This window comes from Narcine bancroftii, chromosome 4 (genome assembly GCF_036971445.1).
Source record: "Narcine bancroftii isolate sNarBan1 chromosome 4, sNarBan1.hap1, whole genome shotgun sequence".
In the NCBI taxonomy this organism is placed as follows: Eukaryota; Metazoa; Chordata; class Chondrichthyes; order Torpediniformes; family Narcinidae; genus Narcine; species Narcine bancroftii.
This window is the reverse complement of record NC_091472.1, coordinates 215,088,437-215,113,337: the sequence shown is the minus strand read 5'-3', so window position 1 is coordinate 215,113,337 and position 24,901 is coordinate 215,088,437. Positions and strand designations below refer to the sequence as shown.

Below are 24,901 nucleotides of genomic sequence, written 5' to 3'. Positions count from 1 at the left end.
GACAACTGCTGGATAAAAATTGTTCTTGAACCTGGAGGGGCTGATCTTCAGGCTTCATACTTTCTGCCTGAAGGTAGCAGTGAGAAGTTGAGCAGAGTGATTAGGGTCCTTTATGATGTTAGCTGCCCTCATGGCACTGCTTCGCGTCGATGCTTTCAATGGACGGGATGTTGTTGCCTGTAATGGCTAAGTTTGCAGATGTCTGCAACTTGCTGCGTTCCTGGCCACTCAAGTTTCAAAACCAGACTGTAATGCAACCAGTCAGTACACTTTCCACAGTTCCCTTGCAGATGTTTTTTTTTTTTTTTTTTGTTTGATGGAATATTTGACGATCTACCAAATCTCTGGCTGCTTAGAAAGTTTATATGTTTGAAGATATTCTTTTCTAAGGTGCTGAAATTATACTTTGTGACGTTTGAGGAAATTCGGTATGTTACCGAAGACTCCCGGAAACTTCTACAGGTGTACCATGGAGAGCATTCTGGCTGGTTGCATCACTGTCGAGTATGGAATTGCCAACACTCAGGACAAGAAAAGAACTCTAGAGAGTTGTTAACTCAGCCTGCAACATCACGGGGTTCAGTCTCCACTTCATCGATGACATCTACAAGAGGCGGTATCTGAACAAAGCAGCCTCTATCCTCAGGGACCCCACCACCCAGGCCATGCCCTCTTCACTCTGCAACCATCAGGAAGGAGGCGCAGGAGCCTGAAGACGAGGTTCAGCAGCACATGAACTGCTTCTTCCCCTCCGCCATCAGGTTCCAGAAGGAACAATGAACTACAGATATTGCCTTAGTCTTTCTCTTGCACTATTTTTTATATTTATTGTTGTAAGGTGGTTTTTATAAATATTTGCATTGTGATGCTGCTGCGAAACAAATTTTATGATGTTAATGACAATAAATTCTAATTCAAATTATTGAACACAATGATGATACAATTGTATGTACGTACACATGGTCTGTTGTGGGAAGTCATGAGATGTGAGTTTCTACTTGTTCCTGATCTGGGTTAGGCATGGGAGCAGCAAAGGGAAGCACGGGAGAAGGAGGGTATTGTTACTGTGGTAAGATGTATTGCTTGTTCTATTATGAGGAAGGGATAAATATATAAATCCTAACTGGGGAAACACTTGGAAGCTTATCATGCTTGTACAGAAATTGTAGATGTCAATCTAAGCATGGAACTGAATTGGATTTGCGTTACAGAGTTCTGCGTTGTGTATTGGCCTATGTGTTGTGCGGTTTTATGTTAAAAAGTGACAGTTGGCCTTAGAGAGCCAAGGTGAAGGTGGACTGTTGAAAGAGAGGGAGACGGACTGAGCATGTGCAGAAAATGATCTAGAAATTTCTGGACTTGGACGATAAACCACCACTGGGGATGCTGTGGAGTGGAAGGAGGCCCAGAGCACGAGTCATGGTCTGGAGGACAGTTTAGAATGTTGGTATTTCAAAGAGGATGAACATTCCGAGGGCAGCCAGAAGGATCCGGACCAAGCCAGTTGCTCCTCTCTCTGCAAACAAGACAAGAAGACAACTTCGAATTTTGTTCTCTCTCTCTCTCTCTCTCTCTCTCGCTGATCATCTTTGCTTCCGTTGAGGTCTAAGTTTTTCTGTCGGCTGGTTGGAAATATAACAGACACTTTAATTACATATGTAATATTTAGGCTGGGGAATTTATTAGTTCTACACTGTTATAGAGATTTGCATAGTAACCAGTGGACATTGTTATTAAAGGGAGGATTTTGAATTAAAGTTTGAAGGTGAATTTTTTGTTAATAAAGTCATTGTTCATCTTTACCCCTGTGTGATATGCCTTCTTTGTAGTTGCTGGTTTGATCTTGTAACATTTGACAGACCACCATGTTAGTTTTCACAGAGATTTGTTATTGAGTGAGATACGTAGTCTTTGTTTCAGTTTGGCAGGATCTTCATTGGAATTTATTAGAACAGAAAAGAAGTGAAACTGGCAGGGGAATGATAGGCTAAATTGTCCCTTTGACTTGTATAGTTTTCTGGTTGGAAAAATTGAGTTCTGTTTTACAACAAAACGGATGGCTCATTTTTGACTGTTCACATTCGAAGATGATTATCAACTGACTGTCACTGATTTTTCTGAACTCCAGGAGGAACCTGACGTATTCTGCTTTGATTAGCTTTGTCACATAATAACATCACCAGCTGAATTACTCGGGATTTTTTTTGTCTTAAATATTCATAAATTTTATACTTGTGGCACTTGGCACTTAGTAATACTTGGAGGAAATGGCCACACAATTTCCTGCCAATTAATAAGTTAAAATGAGAGGCTTGCTTGTTTTTCTGGGATGTGTTTCCTTCTTCTTGAGATCCCTCAAGCTGGTTGTTCATGGAATATCACTCTATTCTGGCTGTGTGTGCTTGAACTGGAGTCATTTCTTCCAAGGCAAAAAAACAATTTGCCAGGAACTCAGCGGGGCAGGCAGCAGAGGGAGATGGAGAGTTGATATTTTGGGTTCAGTCATGATGCTGGCTGACCCGCTGAGTTCCTCCAGCTGTTCATTCTTTATTGCTCCAAATTTCATTCTCTTGCGTAACCTTCCTCTTGTGTTCATCTCCCTCTGTCGGAACAAGTGGAGTATGGAAATGTTGGGTGAAAACTGGATCTGCATGAAGTGTTGACTCAGAAATCTTATGGGTGCTGTATCTCTGGGGATCCAGATCCAGCTTTGTTTATAGACAGCAACATCTTTATTTAATAGAGTCTTTTCAACTTCTCCCTGAACTGATTTTTGAGTAAAAGATTGTTCAGTATTTCCACCACCCATTGATTGGCACCACTTCTGAATAGGCTGGTTCCAATGTATTGACCCTATATTCTAGAATCTCCATGAGGAGAAAGTAGTCAGTGGCCTTCTGGAAAAAGAGAGATTTGACAGCACGAGAGAATCTATATAGCACTGTGAGATGGCACAGTATTCTGCATTTGAGCACGTGGTCAGTGTCTCTGGCTTGCCAAGAAGCAGGATTTTGTTTTAAGTATTCTAAAATATACAGGCATATGTTGTAGCAAATTTATATGAAAAAGTGTTGAAGAAAAAAAACAGATAAAAGTTGGTGTTGCTGACGGTGATTCCCTGCTGAGATTTTTGAAGTTGTGTGATACAGTAGCAGCAACACTAATTGGTGTTAGTATGATGTCAAGAAAGGATAAAACAATATACCAAAGCCTTTAATCCTAACCTTTATTCAAGCTCCAATTCTCAACTGTCTGGATCAGTGTCTCTCAATTTTCTATGCCAAACCAGCTTACTCATCTGAACCTTTGTGGTCCACACTCATACAAAATACAGTTCACTTATCAGTTGTGATGTCTTCTATTCATCTACCTCTGGAGATAAAGCTAGACCCACTGAGTTCCTCTAGAAGTTTGTCTTTTGCTCACTCTTCAATTTAATGCTGGCTGAATTACACAAGATCTAGTCAAGAAACATCTCAATATTAAATTTTAGGCATTTGACAAGGTCCCTCATGAGAGACTCATTCAGAAGGTCATGAGGCACTGGGATCCAGTGAACCTTGGCTGTGCCAATTAAAAATGGGCTTGCATGTAGAAAGGAGAGTGGACAGAAAGTGTTCTGCCTGGAGGAGATCAGTGACTCATGGAGTTCTGCGGGGATCGATTCTGGGACCCCTGCCCTTTGTGATTTTATAAATGACCGAGGTGAAGAGGTGGAAGGATGGGTCAATAAGTTTGCAGATGACATTATGATGGAAGGAGTTGTGGATGGAGCTGAAGGTTGTAGACAGTATGTAGAGTTGGGCAGAAAAGTGGCAGCTGGATAAGTGAGGTGCATTTTGGAAAGTCAAACCAGAAATGAATACATGTTTAATGGTCGGATATTTAACATTGTGGAGGAACAGGTCCAAATCCATACATCTCTGAGTTGCCATGCAGGTTGATTGAATTGTTAAGCAGGTTCATGGGATGCTAGGCTTCATTAATAGGTGGATTGGGTTCAGGAATTGAAGGATTATGTTGCACCCCTACAATTCTTTGGTGAGAAAACAGTGAGTTCTGGTCCCCTCATAGAAGGGATTTGGAAACTGTGGTGCAGAGGAGATTTACCAGGGTGTTGTCTGGATTGGAAAATGTGTCTTGTGAGGCAAGGTAAGAAAAATTAGGACTTTACCCTTTGGAGCATAGAAGGATAAAAGAAGACTTAATAGAGGTCTACAAGATTCAAAGAGGCAGAGATGTGGTAGACAGCCACACCTGTTTCCAAGGGCAAGAATAGCAAACATCAGAGGACATGTGTATAAAGTGAAGGGAGGGAAATATAGGGGAAACACCAGGAAAGTTTTTTATGCAGTGAGTTGTGGGTGCTTGGAATGCTCTACTAGGGATGGTGGTGGAGGATGAAACATTAGGGGCATTTAAGAGACATTTTTGTATATATAGATTGGCACAACATCGAGAGCCTAAGGGCCTGTACTGTGATGTGATGTTCTATGTTCTTTTATTCTTAACTTTAATGCCTCACCCCTTAATGCCACTTTATTTCATGTTTTTCCCACTTATTTTGGGAGCTTCTTCCAGCTCTTCCGGCCTTTGAGATCTCTGACCTCCTCTAATTCTGCCATTCTGTGTCAAATACACAAAAAATATAGAAAGTTCTGGAAATACTCAGAAGGTCAGGCTGCATCTGTGGAATGAGAAACTGAGTTAGTGTTTTAGGCCAGAGCCCCTTTGTCAAAATTAAAAGAGAGAACCAGCTCTCAAAAGCTGCAGGAGAGTGGGGGTGGGATGTTAAAACTGGCGAACATGAGGATAAAATAAAAACACAGAAATGCTGGAGGAACTCAGCCAGTCTCACAGCATCCAGAGGAGTTAAAGATGCGCAGCTTAATGTCCCTTTGGGCAAAGACCGACTTTACATCCTTGGTCCCATAATTATTCAGTTACTGTGAGCAAGTCTGCAGCAATTTAGAAAAAGTGATCACTAACTATAGGAAATTGTATACAGTATTCCGAAACTGATCCGACTGCCCTGCTCTTTCCCAACAGTCCCAACTGATCCCACTGCTCTGCTTTCGGCCCACAGCCCTGTGTCGGTTGCCACACTGAGCCCACTGCCCTGCTCCCCCTACACTGATTTCTGCTGGTCCCCCATACTGATTTTTTTCCCCCCGGCCTGATTTTCCCCCCCCCGGCCCATGCCAGTCCCCCCAGGCCAGCTCTCTGCCCACTGTCCCGTGTTGGTCTCCACATTTATTCCTACCTAAAACTAAAAAGTTTAGCTACTGCAGTATCCCAAATAGCAGTGGTTCTCAACCTTTCTCTTTCCGTTCACATACCACTTTAAGAATTCCCTATGTCATTGGTGCTTTGTGATTAGTAAGGAATTGCTTATGGTGGGATGTGGGTGGGCAGAAAAAGTTTGAAGACGACTGTTTTAATTGTACCTCATTGACTTGTTATGAGGTACTTCAAAGGAAATGGGCCAATGACAATTTTTCTCAATCAAAATATTTCAGTAACAGTTGAGTCTAGACCAGTGATTCTCAACTTTCCATTCCCACCCAAATCCCACCTTAAGCAATCTCTTGCTAATCATTGAGCTGATGGCAAAGGGAATACTTAACATGGAATGTGAGTGGAAAGAAACCTCTGCCATAAAGCTTTGCTAAGTATATAATATGGTATTCACACCATGTCCACATTGCATAATGCCTAATTTCACGATGTATCATGGATGTTAAGCGGCACATACCTGTACTGATGTTTGGGGTCTGAGCCCTTCTTCAACATACAGTAGAATCCCCATTATTCAGAATTCAATTAACAGGAAGCTCAAACAACAAGCAAAAAAAATCTGAAAATAAATAATTTCAAATAAATAATTCTGGGGGGGGGGGGGCGGCGGCAAAAATTTAAATAAATAGATAAATAAATAAATAATACTGGGCGGATGGACCTCTTGAGGGAGTGCTGAGACTTCATTGAACACGTGCAAGTTTGCCCCACTGAACTAGCAATGCCCCTCAATGCACATGCATTCTTTTTGCTGTTGGCACTTACATGGAGGTGTTGGGTTGGCAGCGCAAGAAAGGTGCGTCGAGAGTCTGACATGGACACTTGTGTGGATGTTTGTTGGGCTGTCAGCCGAGGAAGGTGTTAGAGTGCACCTAGGGCCTGACCCGGGACACAGGTAGAATGGGGATATGATATGGAAGGGGAAGTGGAAGATGGCAGTGCCTGTGTTGAGACTTCACTGTCAAGGTTTGTATTTTAGACCCAGCGTATAAGACGACCCCATTTTGAGAAGGTTAATTATGACATTGGCACAGTTAGCATAGTGGCTAGTGCAATGCTGTTAGATCACCTGCGACTTTTGTAAAAAAACTGGAATTACCTGATTAAAGTATTCTTTACATAATTAGAGTTCAATACTAATTTTGTTTTCAAATTACATTTTGCACTGTCTTTTAAACAGTGTATTCTTAATTCAGGTGTATTAGTTAGGCATTGTAATATTGAGTTTCATTCAACCGGAAAATTTGCATATCTGACATCCATAATCCCCATAGCTGCCGAATAATGGGGATTCTACTCTAAACAAAAAGCAGACAGGCTTTGATTAAAGACTGGGAAGAGAAATGGGAAGAATGGGAGGGGGAGGAGTCCAGACCAACAGACAAAAGGTGTCAATTAGATATGACAAGAGGAAAGGTGAAAATTGATTTGGCTCTGTGTAAGGAGATAGAGGAAAAAGGGAAGAGAGAGAACTAGAGGAAAGGAGATGGGGGGAGAAAATTGGGCAGGGGTGTTTTAACAAAAACTAGAGCATTAATGCCATCTGTTTGGAGAATGCCCAGATGAAAGATGAGGTGTTGTTTCAACAATTTGTTGGTGGTCTCATTCTGGCAGTTCATGAGAGCATGGACAAACATGCCAGTAAGGGAATGGGATGGGGAATTGAAATGGTGGCTGCTGGAAGATTCATGCTGAGGTGCTTAACGAAGCGATCTTCCAGTCTGCGCTCAGTGTCTGTCATGTAGAGGAGACTCCAACAATCCAGGGGAAAAAAAAAGTCTCAGCCTATTCAGTCTTCCCTTATAATTCTTACTTGGGAGTCCTGACAAGATCCTTATGAATATTTTCCACCATCCTTTTTAGCCTATTGACATTCTTCCTATAACTGGGAACCAGAGCTTCTCCCAGTATCCTAAATATGGTCTCACCAGAATTCTGTGCAGTTGATATTGCCAACTCCTGTACTCAGCGCCCTGACCAATGGATAAAATGTGGCAACTGTATTTTACACCATCTTGTCTACCTGTGTCACCACTTTCAGGGAGCTATGCACCTGTACCTCAAGATCTCCCCCTTCCTCAGCACTAAGGTTCTACCTTGTACTATATGTATCCTGCTTTGGATTGACTTATCAAAAATGCATCTGCTCATACTTGTCTGAGTTAAATTCTATCTGGCACATTCATAGACACGTTTCCCCTGTTGATCTAAATACTGTTGTAAATTTGGAAAATCTTCACTGTAGACACTGCCACCAATTTTGATGATATCTACAAACTCACTAACCATAAATTGTCATCCAAATCACTAATACTGTAAAGATAACAAAACAATAGTTTGCTCAGCACAGCGCAAATCCATCCCTGTGACATACTATTGATTATAGGCCTCCAATCAAGAAAAAAAACCCTCAAGTACCCCCTTACTACTTCCACCATGCTAATTTTGAATCCACTTGACTAGCTCACCCTTGAACCAACAAATTTGTGAGACATGCCTTCCCACACACAAAGCCATGCTGACTTTCCCTAATCAGCCTGCGAGAGTAGTAGCGCGGAACAGGGGTCTGGGTACATTGTGATAGATTCCGGGCGCAAGAGGAGGAGATTAAGAGTGCCTTGATCACCCATGTGGTGGAGAGGCAATGAAAAGGTCGGGGAGGGGGTTTGGCGGGGTGGTGTTTTATGGGATGAAGAAAGAGTTGTAGTGGCTGTGAAGAATAAAGAAGATTGACTCAATTTTGTACTGAAGAACGAGTGACTGTTCTTTTGGTTATGTGTATACTGGGTAATGTACAGCTGCTACAAGTGGTGACCCCCAGTCAGCAGGAGCAAACTGAGCTGGAGCAACAGGTGACTGAATCTAGTCAGCTGAAGATTACCAAACTGGAGCAGCAAATGGCAACACCTACTATACAAGTCCAGGCTTTGACCTCCCAATGGTGTTACTCCCATCAGCCTCGTTGGAATCGTGCTGGTTGTAGAGGCAATGGGTGGTGTATGTTGGAAGCACTGAAAATTTGGCGCTGCCGCCTGATCATGACTTCTACAAATGGCAACTGGGAAACAACTAGGCCTGGCAGTAGAGGCAACTGCTCCTCATGGGCACTTCAGCAGCCATCTCTTCCTCAAAGAATGTCTTTTGGGTGTCTGTTTCTTGTTGATTCTGGTGCCAAAATTTCTGTTGCCCCTTCTGAAGAGTGCAGACACCCTAATATGTCATGCATTCTGTCGTCGGCAAACGATTCTCATGTTCAGACATATGGCCAGAGGTCACTCGTACTGGATTTCGGTCTCAGCAAACCATTTCAGTGGGTTTTCTCGTTGCAAATGTGGCAAATTCCACTGTGAGGCCGGATTTTCTGTAATTTTTTTTTGCTGCTGGTGGATTTAAAGATTTGCTGTGTTGTGGACCGCAGCACTTGTATGCAAGTGAGCTGTATTTGTTGTCCCTCCAACATCGTCACCCGCCTGACATTGCTCAAGTGTTTTCCTCGCCTACTGACCCCCATTGCATCGCCATTCAGACATTAAAGATGCAGTGACCCACCACATAGAGACCTGGGGTCCTACGGTTGTAGCATAGGCTCGTAGATTGCCCCTGGATCATTTTAAAATAGTGAAAGCAGAATTCAACCACATGCAGGAGCTAGAGATAGTTTGCAGATCTGACAGCTGCTGGGTGTCACCGTTGCATAGGTTTCCAAAGAAGTCTCCTGGGGATTTGTACCCTTGTGGTGATTATCGTGCCCTGAACAATTCCATTGTTCCTGATCAATACAACATGCCCAATTTACAAGATTTCTCAGTGAACTTGCATGGCAAACTTGTGTTTACTGAAATAGACCTGGTGCATGCTGACTACTGTATCCGATTCCAGTGGAGCCTTCTGATATTGCCAGAACACCAGTAATTATTCTTTTTGGCATGTTTGAGTTTCTATAAATGCCATTCGGACTATGGAATGCAGCTCAGACATTCCAGCAGTTTATGGACCACGTACTCTCTGGGCTTGATTTTGTATATATCAATGATATTCTTGTAGTGAGCATGGATGAAGAAGAACACAAGCACCATCTTGTAATACTATTCCAGAGACTCTTTGAATAACGTGATCAATCTAAATGCAGTTTTGGTGCTGCTGGACTTGTATTTTTGGAACCTAGAGTTACCAGGCATGGTATCTTAACAGATGAAATTAGAGTGCAAGAAATTCGAGATTTTTCTACACCAGTTAGGTTTGGCCAGTTACAACATTTTTTTAGGGAGGATGAATTTCTACCGTCATTTCCTGCTGAATGCAGCATTGTCTCCCTTATCCCTTAAGGGATCCGATAAGTCCGTTTCTAAAAGACCAATGTGTTTGGCCAACGATGCCAGTCGTGCTTTCAACAGTGTGAAGACTGTACTTGCGAATGCCACAATGCTTGTACACCAGCACCATACCCTCTTACCACAGATGCCTCCATCATTGCCATGCGACAGGTGTTGGAACAAAGAGTCTGAGGGCAGTTGGAACCTCTGGCATTCTTTTTTAAAAATATATTTTTATTATGTTTACATTATACACAATTGAACAGTACAGTTATATATTGTTATATTCAACTGAAGAGGAAAAAACAAAAAAAAACCTTGTAATTCAGAACCCCTACCACTAAGCAATATTAAAAGCTGACATGCAGGAATCAAGTGACAACAACCCGGAGATGGACAGCACAGTACCAAAGGTTCAGAACAACCCGAATTCTTTAGGTTATGATAATAGTGTGTCTTTAAATGGGTCCCAGATCTTTTGGAAGTTAAAATTTGACTCTTTAATGGCATATCTAATTTTTTCTAAAATTAAACAAGACATAATATCACGAAACCATTGTGTATGTGTAGGTGTTGTCTGTCCATTTAATCAATGAAGTAAAAGATAAAATTTGGTTTTGAGTTGGAGTCAATAAAACATCATCTTGAAATGATCCAAATAGAGCAATTAAAGGGCAAGGTTCTATTTGAACTTGAGAATCACTGATAATGTTTGAAAGATATCTTTCCAAAATTTTTGTAGACGAGGGCAAGTTCAAAACATGTGAGCCATTGAAGCATCACCAATTTTGCATTTGTCGCATAGAGTATTTATATTGGAATAAAAGTGAGACAATTTAACTTTAGATATATGTATTCTATGGGCCACTTTAAATTGCAACAAACAGTGCCATGCACAAAAGGAAGTCGTATTAATCAGATTACAAATAGAATCCCAAACCTCATCTGAGAATGATAAGTTCAAATCCTGTTCCCAATTGTTCTCGATTTTGACTAATGAGGTTATCCTTAAATAAAGCAATAAGAGGTATCAAACCTTATGAGAAAGTTGTAAATCAAAAAGTATATCAAGGATTTTTGCCTTGGGGATTTCAGGGATCTGAGATTAAACAAAATATCTAACGTAAATATATTTTAAAAAAAATTAGTGTTTGATAAGTTAAATTTTACCACCATTTGTTCAAAGAAAGAAAAATTGTTTTGAATTAAAATGCTTTAAAACATTTAATACCCAATCCTGCGTATTTATGCCAGTCATGAAAGACAGTATCTGGCAAAGAAGGTTGAAAAAGAGATATAATAGGGCTGGCAAGAGAAAAGCTCTGAAATCCAAAAACCTAAATTGTGCCCATATTCTCAAAACTATGACTAATCATTGGATTATCAGTTAGTTTATATAAAGAAGAGGATTTAAAAAAAAAGACCCTAGAATTGCCAACATAAAAGTACTTTTAGTAAAATTCACTTCCATTTCTACACATGAAGGGCAGTCAAATAGGTTATCGAAGTGTAACAAAAGAAGCAAATTACGTATATCGACCGCCCAGTAATAAAATCTAAAATTAGAAAACGCCAATCCACCATTCCATTTAGCTTTTTGAAGATGAGATTTAAATGGAGATTTTTCCTTGCCATATGCCATATATGAGCGAATCAAGTGAGTCAAACGATTTGGGAATGAAAATTTGTATAGATTGGAAAAGATATAAAAACTTAGGTAAAATGTGACCAATCATAGAAATAGATAAAGGTGGCCATCTCGATGGCAGTAATTTGACCTGATTAAATAATGTAGAAAATTTTTCTTTAAAAAGATGTCTATGATTCCTAGTAGTGGTAATAGATAAACTGATCCTTCACAATCTTAAAAGGAAAATTAGAATATCTTGGTATAGAACCTTTTAAAGGTAAAAGTTCTCTTTTATGCAGATTCAACTTGTACCCAGAAAATTGACTAATATGAGAAAACAATGTGAGAAAACTTGGTAAAGAAACATCTGGATTGGATACAAATGGGGAAAAAAATCATCTGCATATATGTTCAATGCCGATCCTATGGATCCCTACAAAATCTCTCACAAAGAGCAATTGCTAGAGGTTCTAATACCAAGCCAAAAAGTAATGGACTTAAAAGACAACCTTGACGAGTACCCTGTTGAAGACTAAAAGGTTTTGATTGCTGCTGTAAATTAGTAAGAATTGAAGCAGTAGGATATAAATATATTAATTTAATCCATTTACTAAAACATGGTCTAAAATTCAATTTTTCCAAAGTGGCAAATAGATAACCCCATTCCACCCAATGAAAAGCCTTCTCTGTATCTAGAGAGAGAACACAATCAGGGACAGGAGTGGGAGGTAAATACAATAAATGGTTTATATTAAAATAAGAACAATGATTTTTAATAAATATGTTTGGAAGTTTGCCCATTTACCATTTATACAGACCACCAGCCTCTTATGTATATCACGAGTACAAACACGTTCCTCTACTCACCACAGGAAATTCGGCATTTGGAATTTATATTGCAATATTCCTTGCACAAACACCACATCTGAAGGAAGGCATGCTGTGGCTGATGCCCCATCCAAGCATGACATAGAGGCCTTACATAGAACGACTACCATTAATTTCACTGCCATGGCTTGTGCACAACACACTGATCCCGATCTTATCCAGTATCGCCAGATCAACACTGGTCTACATCTACAAGGTGTGCACCTGGATGACTTGGGTGATACACTAGCTTGTGACTTTTCCACAGGGAGACCTAGGCCTTTTGTGCCAGCGGCAATGCAGCGAGAGATTTTCGATGCTCTTTATAACCTGTCTTATCTGGGTAGGAGAGCATTGATCAAGATGATTACGAAATGGTTTACCTGCTCTCATGTTATACAGGACGTTGGATTATGGACAAGAACCTGCTTGCCATGTCAATGCTCTAAATTTTCATTCACATGAAATCCAGGCTTGGAGATTTTGCTGTTCCATATTCTCATTTCGACCATGTGCACCTGGACTTAGTCAGTCTGCTTCTGTCATCCAGAGGATACACTTATCTGCTCACCTGTGAGGACCGGGCTACCAGGTGTCAGGACTACCAGGTGTCAGGAGAGCATCTTGTCTCCAGCATCTCTGCAGAGACTGTTGCTTGGGCTTTCATGGAGTATGGTGTTCCAGGCACCATTACGACAGATTGAGGGTCTCAGTTTGAGTTGGCACTGTTCCGAGATCTCATTGATCTTTTGACAACACCCTCAACGAGGCCTACCATCCTTAGGGCAGCGGCCTCGTTGAGCATTTCCACTGCCAATTGAAAGCAGCATTGACAGTGGGTGGCGATGTGTCTCAGTGAAGTGAGATTTGCCCATGGTCCTTCCTTGGTGTACGTACTGCCGTAAAAGTGGACCTTGGATGAAATGGTATATGGCACCACTCTGACTTTGCCCAGAAAGTTTGTGACTCCAATCCACGATCCAGGGACAGTGCTCTGTAATCCAGTGAGTTATGTTGACTGTTTTTGGGAAGCATGTGGTTGCTCAGACCAACACCCAGGCACATGCATCACCTGAAGTGCATGTGCCAGATGACTTGCCAGACTGTACACGTGTGTTCCTTCGACATGATGCTGTTCGCAGACCACTTCAACCCTTACGATGGACCTGGTGAGATCCCACAATGCCACCTAAAAACTTTAATGATCCACAGAAATGGGAAAGCTGACATGGTCTCCATTGACGGAGTGAAGCTGGTGTATATCAACGGTCCATTTTCTTCATGGCTGACAACGTCAGGAACCATCACACCCCTGCCAGTCTGGGCATACATCGTCCACCTTGCAGCACCAGATGAAGTTGGGCTGGAATGTCAGCCCTCCAGACTGTTATGTAGCGGGACAGATCCCATCAATCACCTCTTCACATGGCTCAGAAGCTGAGGGGTGGCGGAACTGTCGCATGATTACCTGTGTCATGATCAGTGCCGGTCGCTGCTGGTGACATATCTGGGGTGTTTGCGTACACTGTGATGGAGCGTGAGCACAGGAGGAGGAAATTAAGAGTGTCGTGTGGTGGAGAGCCAATAAAAAGTGGGGGGGGGGTGGTTTAATGAGGTGGTGTTTTGTGGGATGAAGAAAGAGTTGTAGTGGTTAAGAATAAAGAAGGTCAACTCCTTTTTGTGCTGATGAACAAGTGAGTGTGTTCTTTTGATGGTGTGTATACTGGGTTACATTTAGCTGTTCCAAGCCCTTCTGTATTCTAATGCTGGTAGATTCTGACCCTCACAATCCCCTCCAATTACTAACCCACCAGCAGCCTTTATAAATAAAGGTATATTAGCCACCCTCCAGTCTTATGTTACCTCATCCATCGAAAACATTGATGCACTAGGTCAGACCCTGGGGATTTATTCATCTTGAAATGCTTCAAGATCGCTTGCACCGCCTTTATTTTTGTAATTTGGATATGGTCCAAAACGTCACTATTCATTTGCCACAATTCCTTAGTTTCCACGACCTTCTCCACTGTAAATACAAATGAGATGTATTCATTTAGGGCAGATGTCTCCATTGACTCCTTCATGGAATCCTTCATCTCTCATAGACCCCCAGGCATATACAATAACTAAATAAATAAATAGATAGATAGATAAATAAATAAACAGACAGGCAAAATGTTATAATTAAGTAGATGTGCAGTTTCCATATGCATTAGTGAGAGAACTGCATACCATGTGTTTGGTGTCCAGGCCTGCAAGCAACAACCCCAAACTTTGTTACAATATCCCAATCGTAACAAATCTATAAGTTAAGCAAGTAATTACAATAACAGTCAAAGAAAATCCTATGCTTCTCGCCAGGAAGATGCTAAGTGGACCTGGGTCCAATTATTCAGCATCAGCGACTTCATTCTCAACACCTGGTGCAGTGCTGTCCGCATCGAGGAAGTCGCATCGGGCTCCTGGGCAGGAGCAGGAACATTGGGTTCTACAATTCTTTCGACCCCAAAGTTCACTCGACCCCCCCCCCCCAACATTTATCGACCACCTGGCATTTTTCGACCCTTTGGATAGTCCTATCAATGCCCAGGGATTGATACTGACCACTTTGGAGACCCTAATTTAGGGCCTCGCCCATCTTCTACAGTTCCTTACAAGGACAATCACTTGATTCTTAAAGGGGGCTATTCTTTTCCTAGTTACCCTATCAGCAAAACACTGAGGAAGTAGGGCATCCATTTGATAACCCAGAAGGATGCCTCCACTCACTTGGCTAACCCGTAGAGTCGAGGAAGCAAGAATGTTATAGGGGATATTAACATCTAGTCCTTTCTAACATATTTTATTCTTAATATACCTCTGAGGAATTATTTTTAACTTGTATTTCAGAGGTACCTTGTTTTTTTTTTAATCCCTTCCCGATTTCCATCTTAATTGCATTACAGTGTTACATTTATTAAATTTCTGGAAGTGTACTCTTCATTCCAATAGCCAATAACTGACATATGCCATCTTTTATATGAGCAGGGCCTCAATATCCCTCATCAACCAGGGCTTCCTCAGCCTGCTAGCCTTGTTCTTTACTCTGTCCTAGTCCACTCCCTTTCTCAGTTTTAAAACCTTCTACTTACAGATGCTCCTCACCTGTCAACCTCTACAAGTTCCTGGATGAAGCCTTCAAAATTAACTGTGCCCCAATTTATGACTTTACCGTATAAATTAGTCCTGTTTAATTCCATAATGATTTTAAAGGTATCCTGTAATGGAATTCTGGTCCTATAGTTTTACAGCAAAGGGTCTCGCCCAACTTGTCCATGCCGAAGAAGCTATTTATCCAAACTAATCCCAATTGCATGCACTAGGGCAATGACCCTCTAAACCTTTTCTGTTCTCGTACCTGTCTAAATCAAGAGCAAAACGCAATCTGCTGGAGGAACTCAGTGGGTTGTGTAGCATCAATGGGAGAAAAAGAACGGTCAGGGTTTTGGTTTGGAACCTTTTGTCAAGAGTTCACAATCTCTGTCTTCTGCTGATGCTGGCACTGCTCAACCTGCTGAGTTCCTCCAGCAGATTGTGTTTTGCTCCAGATTCCAGCTACTGCAGTCTCCAGTATCTCCCTATTGAAATGTATTTTAAACATTACAATTGTACCCATCAGTACCACTTCATTTGGCAGCACATCCCATGTACTTACCATTCACTATGAATAAAGTGCCCTTCAGGTCCCTTTCAAATCTTTCCCCCCCTCACCTTAAATCTATGCCCTCTAGATTTTGTTTCACCTGGGTCACTGGTCCCAAAATGTTCCCTTGCTAACACTTGATTCAATTGACCTGACTTTTCCATAATAGTAGGTCCTGTGTTGCACCTCTCCAGTTAGGCCCTCTATATGTTGTGTAAGAAAAATTTCCTTGTCACACATGAATTTTTAACCAACTGGCGCTTGAAAGTGTGAATTAACCAGCAATTTACCGGGTCACCTGCCAGTGTGAACGCTCCCAATCCGTCTAGGGAGGTAGTATCATGTGCATGGGAGGTTCTCAAAGAGGCAGGGAATGGAAAGAGCAAAAAAGGTGAGATCACAGCAGAGAACACTGTTAACTAGCATGTGGAAAGAGTGTAGAACAGGGGTGTCAAACTCAAATTCACGGAGGGCCAACATTAAAAACTTGGACTAAGTCGAGGGCCGAACTAAATATTTATTGAAAATTTTTAACAACATCTGCATGTTTTCTCTTCTTTCAACATATGTAATGTTAAACTTTTTCTTATTAAAATAAATGTTTAATAATAGTTTTGGATAAACTCTTTCCAGAAGCATTAACAAATGAGAAATAAAATATTCAATAAATAATATTTCTCTATAGAGGATTTGTCAAATGTTGCTTGTGTGCTGTCGAATAGTAAAATCTGAGGGCTATTGAGAATGTGGGAGAATAACATGATTCCTGAAACAATCAAATGGGTGACTGATTGTGGGCATGAACTCTAGCAGGGTTATTTGCCATGCCCTTTTTCCATTGGTACAGATATCCTTTGATTTACACACTTTTCAAGTTTTATGCCTAATGAGCTTGTATCCAGGTGCAGGACCATTTTTAACCAGGAATATATTTATCACTGTGACATGAAACTATTGGAAGATCGTTTTATCCTGAGATTAAAGTTCATAATCCTTACTCAGGCCTGTGTGCGGGAGGGCGGGGTTTGCGGGCGATCGGGTTGGACAACGACAGTGCGGGGGCATCGGCTCTCGCTGCAGGGCAGTATCTCGGCGGATCAGCGGCCCCGTCACCGTGAGTTGCGGGTCGGCCTGCGGCAGGGAGGGGGAGTGGGCAACGGTCCTGGCGAGGTCAGGCCCGAGGCCTTCGGTTCTGGGTGCTGGGAAGCGGCCTTGGCTTCCCCGACACCGGCCAGGCCCCAAAACCAGAGTCCACGGTGAGACCCTGCAACGTAAACAGAGGAGGTGGGGGCGATTAGCAAGCTGATGCCAATGCATTCTGGGATTTGTTGTATTACTGTGCATGCGCTATACTGGCGCGGCGGCCAGCGGGCCACCTCTAATACATTTTTGAAATGATCTTGCGGGCCAAATATAATTATATCGCGGGCCAGAGTTTGACATGTGTGGTGTAGAATGAGAACAACAACAGGAATTTGTTGAAATGATTACAAACCATCCACAGACTGTTCATCAAATTGAACATTTGTGGTGTGGAGTTTAAAAAAAAAATCTTCAATTATTTCTAGCAGTTCTGATGGTTGGGTAGATACCATTTTTTTTGCGTGTTTCATTGGCAGTGCAATTTTTTTTTTCTTCCCCCATGTTTGTCTATAAATTTCATTGCTGGTTTGACTTTCCCACACTCGTATGTGTTTTATTCCCATTACCACTTTCCCACGCTCAGTATAAACTGTATGCATGTGTGTTATTCTTGTTACTATTTTCCCACGCCTGTCTTTTGTAAATAAAATAATTTACTACAAAACTGCATCGAACTCATAATGCTCACACCCCCACCTGGAGAGTGAGGGGCTGGAGTGAGGTGAGGTAAATCTCTTTAGATCAAAACATTCACTGCTTGCGAGTACATAATACATTACTCAGGATGTAACTGCTGGAGGTTGGCTCTCCTTAGCTCTGTGATACCGGGTTGGTAATATGAAAGGGTGCACAAAACTGGTTTTTTTCTTGGTCCAGTGTGAATGGCCCTACTGGTATTTCAAAACCGATCATTCACATGCCAATTTAGCAAGTTGGTCCAATGTGAAAAGGGCTAATGGGTAATACAGTGGAACCCCGATTTAACGCGAATCCGGATATAACACGATCAATTATTGAACTCGGGCGTTAGGCTGCTGCCAGAAGTGAGTACAGGTACCTGGGGCAGCTACGAGCAGTGGTGACATTAGCACTGCCACGAAGATTTGGGGCTGCCACAAGCAGCGGGGATGGTCAGTTTACTAAAAGTTAATTTGTTCTAATTTCATTTGTAACCACAACGATTTATTAAAACCCCGATTTAGCGCGACCCCACTTTTACGCGATGGGATTTTTTTTACCCAAACTATCATGTTATAACAAGGGTCCACTTTATACTGAAGAATCTCTTAGGATTTACAGGGCATGGGAGCAATTGGAAGACTAAAGAAGCTGTGGGAGTTGAAAAATATACAGCAGGAGTACAAGTCCAGAAGGTGAGGCTGGGCAGTTCCTCTACTCCCAGAGACAAAGAAGAAAGGATGGAAAAAGCATGTTGAGCTGAATGAATGATGGCTATCTGAATTTGAAGAAGTTGAATTTGTCTGAAACTTTGGTCCCTGCTATAAACTACTGGCAGCTATCCCTTCAGCTATTCTAAAAACACACTGAAATGCTGGAAGAACTCTGCCGGTCTTTCTGCGTCCATCGGAGATTAATATTTTTATTAGTGTCTCTCTCAATCTAAACTCAATATACTCCCTAATATCCCATTCTGAGGTTTTTGATTAATGATGCTCTTGTAAAGCATCACAAGACATTAGAGTTAAAGATGATTTACAAATGCAAATTGCTTTTTGTGATGAAGGGTACTCTCCCATTGAGGGAAAGTGACATTTCTGACAGTTCTGAGTGCATGTCTTGTAAACTTATAATTGCTTGTTGTGGATGCTAAATTTGATTTGAAATGGTGATGTTTTTGTCACTTTCCCTATTCTCTACACTTTGCCCAATAGTACTGGTTTGCATTTTTTTTTAGACTTCAGTTCACCGCTAATTTTTGTAGTTAATATGATCCTTTTTGTTGTAATGTAGGTAATGCTGCAGCCAAACTCCACACAGCAATCAAAGCATAATTAGATAACCTGTTTTTTTTTTAAAAGCAAATTTGGAGGCAGACAAAAACTTGTCTTACATGCTGTGGAGAAACTTCCTATTGTTCTTCCTCATGATGCCTTGGCACCTTGTACATTAATCCTGGGAATCCCTTCCCATTGACAAAGCTCAGAAGAGAGTGTTCTCTTTGGGAGTCTGTTGAACATACTGACAAGGTAGCCACCTGGAGTGTACTTAGGGCTTCAATGCTGGGGATGTTGACCAGGGAGAAAGCACCCATGATGACTTAGACAAAGCAGAGCTGGAGGAATTCAGTGGGTTAGAGAGCATCCATGGGTAGAAATGGTCAGTTGACATTTTGGGTCAGGACTTCATTATAAAGACTAGAGGAAAAGGGAGGTGTGGCTATATGAAGGATCTAGACAGGCATGTCTTGGATGAGTTCTCAGTGAAGAGTATAAAAAAGACAGTTTAAAAGTTTAAAATTAAGAAATTTTTCACTGAATGAACAAAATGATCACTAAGAAGCCGAGACAACAAAAAACAAAATCGGAAGAGACACTGACTCAGCCAGGAACTTTGAGTGAAAGCCCGAAAGGGAGCGGCCTTGGGACCAGTTGAACCCAGCAGTGCTGGGGGGGGGGGGGGTTGGGTGGAGGGGGGTCAGCACGAGACCTGAATATAATCCTGGATAAGATGGAGATTTTAAGCACTCGTTTCACAGGTGTTGAAACCACAATGAGAGATATGTCAGAGAAGATGACTGAATTTGAAGAGGCAATTGATGATTTAATGCAACAAATGGGCCAAGTGGAAGTCAACTTGGTTAAAATGCAAGAAAAGCTGAAAGCTTTAGAAGAGGAAGTGAAGAAATGGGACTTGGGTAAACAAGCTAAAATTCTCCAAGATCGACCACATGGAGAATTAATATTTGGATTATTGGTTTGAAGGAAGGGACTGAAGAGAGAGATCTGGTAAGCTTCTTTGAAAGTTGGATCCCACGAGTGTTGGGAGAAAATAAATTCTCAACCGAAAACTACAAATAGAAAGGGTTCATCGGACCCTCAGACCCAGAAGATCTGATGAGCAGTGACCACGACAAGTCTTGGTAAGACTTTTGAGTTACCGGGAACGGAAAGCGGTTTAGGGAGCAGGCATTTAATTATGTTAAAGCAACACAATGACCTGCTTGAGATCAATGGCAGAAAGATGTTATTCTTTCAAGACTTTAACCCAACTTTGATTAAGCGAAGGAAGGAGTTTGATGATATAAAAAGGCAATTGCGGTCAAAAAAAAAAGAATATAAAATACTCGATGATCTATCCTGAAACTCTGAGGATCAAAGTAACAGATGACAATCGTCGTCTTATCAAGACTAAGGAAGAAGTGGAAGAATTTCTGTGAAGATTAGGAAAATATTAAAGATATTAAACAAGAAGATTAAGAAAAATGCTTACAATGGGGTGACGTGAAAAGTACAATTTGTGAACCATCTTTTATTATTAAATGTTATAAAAGTTTGCATGGAGAATTCAAGAAAGAGCAAGAACTTGGTTAAAAATATTAGCAGGGTGGAGACGCCAGTCTAAGGGGGATAATGGCACTGGTAGAGGATTAATTTTGCAACATGGTGCTGAAGTGGGGGGGTGGGTTATTTTTTTTCTTGGAATATTTCATGGGCTTTTCTCGCAGACTTTCAGGGCTTTTTTCGTGGGCTTTTTTCGCAGGCTTCCAGGATTTTTTGTTTATGTTAGATCGAGGCACTATATCTTTCTTTGGCTTGGCTTCGCGGACGAAGATTTATGGAGGGGGTAAAAGTCCACGTCAGCTGCAGGCTCGTTTGTGGCTGACAAGTCCGATGCGGGACAGGCAGACACGGTTGCAGTGGCTGCAGGGGAAAATTGGTTGGTTGGGGTTGGGTGTTGGGTTTTTCCTCCTTTGCCTTTTGTCAGTGAGGTGGGCTCTGCGGTCTTCTTCAAAGGAGGTTGCTGCCCGCCAAACTGTGAGGCGCCAAGATGCACAGTTTGAGGCGATATCAGCCCACTGGCGGTGGTCAATGTGGCAGGCACCAAGAGATTTCTTTAGGCAGTCCTTGTACCTTTTCTTTGGTGCACCTCTGTCACGGTGGCCAGTGGAGAGCTCGCCATATAACACGATCTTGGGAAGGTGATGGTCCTCCATTCTGGAGACGTGACCCACCCAGCGCAGCTGGATCTTCAACAGCATGGACTCGATGCTGTCGACCTCTGCCATCTCGAGTACTTCGACGTTAGGGATGAAAGCGTTCCAATGGATGTTGAGGATGGAGCGGAGACAACGCTGGTGGAAGCGTTCTAGGAGCCGTAGGTGATGCCGGTAGAGGACCCATGATTCGGAGCCGAACAGGAGTGTGGGTATGACAACGGGCTGTGTTCTCGCACCAACCCTCTTTTCAATCTTCTTCAGCATGATGCTGAACCAAGCCATGAAAGACCCCAACAATGAAGACGCTGTTTACATCCGGTACCGCATGGATGGCAGTCTCTTCAATCTGAGGCACCTGCAAGCTCACATCAAGACACAAGAGAAACTTGTCCGTGAACTACTCTTTGCAGACGATGCCGCTTTAGTTGCCCATTCAGAGCCAGCTCTTCAGCGCTTGACGTCCTGCTTTGCGGAAACTGCCAAAATGTTTGGCCTGGAAGTCAGTCTGAAGAAAACTGAGGTCCTCCATCAGCCAGCTCCCCACCATGACTACCAGCCCCCCCACATCTCCATCGGGCACACAAAACTCAAAACGGTCAACCAGTTTACCTATCTCGGCTGCACCATTTCATCAGATGCAAGGATCGACAATGAGATAGACAACAGACTCGCCAAGGCAAATAGCGCCTTTGGAAGACTACACAAAAGAGTCTGGAAAAACAACCAACTGAAAAACCTCACAAAGATAAGCGTATACAGAGCCGTTGTCATACCCACACTCCTGTTCGGTGCACTATATATATGTTTGTTAAAGGGGAAGATCACTATTATTGTAATATTCAAAAAGGTTTTATTGCTGAATAATATTTAATAACTGGTATGGATAGAACATTAAAGTTTATTAGTCTGAATGTTAACGGGCTAAATTGGACACTGAAAAGGGTCTTGGCATACAAAAAAAATGAAAGTAGATGTAATTTTCCTGCAAGAAGCACATCTTACTAAATTGGAGAATGCTGAATTAAAAAGAGTATGGGTGAGGCAAGTAAAACCATTTTCTTTCAGTTTAAAGGTGAGAGGAATAGCAATTTTAATCAATAAAAATGTTCTAGTAATAATAGAAGATGTATCGATTGACCAAGCTAGAAGGTTTGTTGTGGTACATTATAAAATTTATGCAGAATCCTGGATGTTTATGAATATTTACGCTCCAAACTATGCCTTTATGAAGGATGTATTTTTAAAAGCAGCAGAGGGTAGACAAAACATATTGGTCGGAGGCAATTTTAATTTCTGTTTTGATCTGATATTGGATGAATCAGTGAAAACAGTAACGGGGCAAAAGCCACAAAAGTGACGCTATCATTTATGAGGAGTTTAAATCTGGATTTAAACCTGGAGGCAACTTAATCCCACAGTGAGAGACTCATTCTACTCAAGGGTCCATGATTCACATACAAGGATTGATTTATTCTTAATGCCTTCACAGTTAAAAAGTAATGATAAAAATGGAATACTTGACGAGGCTACTGTCAGACCAGTCACCATTAACCTTAACTATTGCGATAGTGGAAGAAGAAAAATGTGTACGGATGGTATCTTAATGCCATGTTGCTGAAAAAGGACAGACTTCTGTGAGTTCATTGGGAGACAGAACTATTTTGTGAGACAAATCTCCCTTCCATCGATATGGGATAGATTTGCTTAAAGCTTATCTGAGAGGGCAAATTATTCCTTACACAAAAAATCTTGAAAATATAATGTGGAATTGGATGGTTTGGAGAAAAAGTTAACAGAACTGGAGAAAGAATTTCAGAGGATAGATTTACAAGAAAAGTATAGAATCTTTGAAAATTAAGATATTACACATTGCAAACGTATAAAACAGAAAAAAATATTTTTTTAAAACTAAGCAAAAATATTATGAATTAGGAGAACAAGCACATAAGATTTCGTCCTGGCAAGTGAAGTCAAAGGAGTTGTCGAGGATGATAAATGTAATTAAATAAGAAGCTGACGTGCAACCAGAAAGAGATTAGTGATATTTTTGGACAAAATTATACAAAGCTGTATAAATCAGAATTATTAGATTAAAATTAGAAGTGAGAGAAGATGGAGTTAGATGCCCCTTTCACAAGAGAATAAATTGAGAAGGCTCTGAACACTCTGCAGACCAATAAGTCTCTGGGGAGGATGGGTTCCTACCTCAGTTCTATAGACAATTTAAGGATCTATTGATCTATTGATGCTCGACCGGGCAGTGGAGACTCAGACTCTCCTGGATTCTTTTTCAGCAGCTATTACTATAGTTTTGCCAGAAAGAAAAAAACAGGGACCCATTAAAAATCTCATCATATCTCACTTTTGAATGTGGATTATAAGATATTGGCAAAGGCATTAGCCAATGGACTGGGACAATATTTATCTAAGTTCATACATACAAATTGAGTGGGATTTGTTAAAGGAAGACACTCTTCAAATAGACTGGGTGAGCTATTTAATATAATACATATGCCTAAATCACAATTGAATTCCAGTATCAAAGTCTCCCTCAATGTGGAAAAGCCATTTGACCACTTAGAATGGCCTTTTTTATTTAAAATATTGGAGAAATTTGGAATAGGTGGAACATTCATAAATTGGATAAAAACTATCGTAAACCACAAGCCAAAATTGTAACTAATAGTCAAATGTCAACAGTTTTCCCTTTGAGTTGATTGAGTAGACAGGGTGACTTCTGTCCCCATTGCTTTTTATCCTTATGATTGAACTCCTGGCGGAGATTATAAGGAGAGATCCGGATATTAAAAGCTTCAAAGTTGGACAAGAAGAACATAAAATCAGCCTACTTGCTGATGATGTTCTACTATATTTATCTGGCCCGGCTGAGTCTTTGGAGAAATTACAAACAGCACTAGAAAAATATGGAAGAGTTTCAGGTTATAAAATTAATATGGATAAAAGAGAGCTAATGCCATTGATGAACTTTGATTATGAAAGATATTATAAAGGAAGTCGATTTAAATGGAAAGTAGATGGAATCAAATACTTAAGAATAATGACTGGCAATAACCTACAGAATTTGTACAAATTAATTTATACTTACCTGTTAGGGAAGATTACTTTGATGGGTCAAAATGAAAGTGATGCCAAGATTTCAATATTTTTTTCAATTGCTGCCCACTTCTTTGCCGAAAAATTTCTTTAAATTATTAAATAATTGATTTGGGGGGTGGGGGGGGGCAATTCATTATAAGGTGTGGAGAATTTCACTGGAAAAATTAACATGGGATTATAATATGGGAGGATTTAGGTTACCGGATTTTAGAAAGTATTATTTGTCAGCACAAACCTGATTTCTTTCATCTTTCTTTGGGGAAGGCAGCACCCCACCCTTAGATTCGAATGAGATTATACTCAATGAAAGAGGGGACAGCAAAGGATTTTATTTATACATGGAGTGTTGTCAGTAACAAAAAAAGACTGATAATCCTAATATGATTAGGATGTGATTAGAATATGGCAATAAATCAATGCGTGTATTGGGGAAAAAAGCAGGGAGATTATTAAGAGGACCATTATGTAAGAATGTCTTGCTCCCAATGAATCTAGGCAACAGAATAGTAAACGCCTGGTATGACAAAGGAATAAGATACATTGAAGACTGCTGTACAGAAGGGTTCTTATGCCTTTTGATCAACTAAAACAGAAATAAGGAGAGATGGGAGTCAGGCTTGGGTGTTGTAATATCAGAAAGATGTTGGTCTGATTGGTGTAGTATTCAATTATAA

The 24,901-nt window shown here is 41.1% G+C and overlaps 1 protein-coding gene across 3 annotated transcripts in view; it reads left to right on the top strand.

Moving 5' to 3' along the window:
- The window catches only part of LOC138761580 (INO80 complex subunit D-like), a 186,804-nt gene that overhangs the window by 5,861 nt on the left and 156,042 nt on the right, over nt 1-24,901 (top strand). The gene's annotated exons all lie outside the window — the stretch shown is intronic.